The sequence below is a fragment of the Monodelphis domestica genome, chromosome 4, assembly GCF_027887165.1.
Source record: "Monodelphis domestica isolate mMonDom1 chromosome 4, mMonDom1.pri, whole genome shotgun sequence".
Lineage (NCBI taxonomy): Eukaryota > Metazoa > Chordata > Mammalia > Didelphimorphia > Didelphidae > Monodelphis > Monodelphis domestica.
The window spans coordinates 343,596,459-343,598,228 of NC_077230.1; the positions used below are offsets into that span (position 1 = coordinate 343,596,459).

At 36.9% G+C, this 1,770-nt stretch overlaps 1 pseudogene; it reads right to left on the minus strand.

Annotated features, from left to right (window-relative positions):
- Positions 1-623: 623 nt before the first annotated feature.
- LOC107652283 (ADP/ATP translocase 4-like) lies at positions 624-1,388 on the minus strand (annotated as a pseudogene).
- Between the last annotated feature and the right edge of the window lie 382 nt (positions 1,389-1,770).

A 1,770-nucleotide genomic window follows, 5' to 3' on the forward strand; every position in this document is an offset into this window, starting at 1 on the left:
ATAAGCCATATATCTTTTGAAAGCATGAGATTATGTTTAGTTGCTTCCAAAGTAATTATCTGACTTATATGGCTAAGATTACTGAAACTTGATATCAAAATTCTGTGAATTATTAAGGTATGAGATATGTGGTAATAAATGAAAGGTTCCAGAAGAGATGCCACTGAAGAAAGCTTGCATAATAGATCCAAATCATGACTTGTTTCTGGATGAACCTCTAAAAAAATGTTTAATTATAGAATATGATTTTAGAAGATTGTGAAGGGCATATTAAAAGAATAGTAAATTTGAAAAGAAAATAGTTTCATTGGTTAGGTTTTTAAACTATACACATTTTAATTTTTATTATAAAAATAAGATATTTTATCTTGATAAAATAGTATGGACTACTGGTGGAAAAAATGCAAAATGTTTCATGAAAGAAGGTAAAGAAGCATCAGCTCTGACAGTATTTAACTCCTTGAAAACTGGCAGAGCTTTATTACGGAATTAGCAAATTAAGAAAGTACTGCTATATGTAATAACAATATGTAATAACAAGCTTCATGCCAATAATTCTGATGAACTGTCTCTGATGTCAACATTTAACAGCTGTTTGGTTTTATCATACATACTCCTGTTCCTCAAAGGACATAAAAGAAGATTTTGCAGATGAAAGCCTGGAAGCCTTCACATTGATATATCTCCAAAAAACAGTCCAGGGTTTCCCTTGGCCTGGAACTAGGCTTTTCACCAATGTCTATCATCATATGCCTTCTCACCGTATCCCAGGGTAGGTATTCACCCCTTGAACAATTAAAAATAACACAAGGAATGGAGTTTCCTTTGGATTTGGTAATAAGCCCTTGATTGTGTCATAAGCTCCAAATAAAAGTCTTGCTACAGAACGATAACCTGAAAACAAAGTTCAAGTCCTTGGTATAAATCAGTAATACCTTCAGACTTTGCTATCTTATTAATGCAGTCACTTAAACCTTTGAACTGTTGTTCTGGAGGACCTTTTCCAATATTAGCCTCTAATTAAATTCAGGCAAAATCCAAAGGATATACTATACATACAGATGTTACTCCAGGAACCCTACCTAAAGCTAGACTAGCTTTCAGAACTGTTTATCTTTAACTCCTGACATGAAAATCTGCTTGTATTTGTCCTTAAAAGTGAAGTTTAGAACTTGTGTTGGAAAATATCAAATAATAGTTGACAAATTGCCATGCCCCAAACTGAAAAAGTCCTTGTCCCCTGGGATGCACACAAGGTGGCCCATGATGCCCTTGTACTGCACCTAGGGGATGAACTGCTTGGACAATGCCTGTGTCTGTAGCAATGGCTTCATGTGCTCTATGGACCTCACTGCAGTCTTGGACAAAGTGGCTGAGATACTGCTCATCAACAGGTCCACAGGATGCCAATCTGGCAGCTGCTATAGCTGTGGTGACTTCTATTTGTGCTCCAGCTGACCCTTGCACTTGGACTCCCTGGCTCAATAGGGTTTAGGCCCTCTGTAACGTAGACTGGGTAGGAAGAAAAAACAGCACAGTAGTTGAGTCTGTGCCCAATCTTAAACCAGTCAGTTGTTCCATGTTCAGTTCTTGATCCACATATGAGTTCATCAGGTGACAAATAAGATGATCTAGTCCTCTCATCTCTTCGAAGATTTTCCACATTGTGATGTGATCCACACAGTCAAAGGCTTTAGTGTAAGCAATGAAACAGAAGTAGGTGTTTTTCTGGAACTCCTTTGCTTTTTCTATAATCCAGCAAATGTTGGC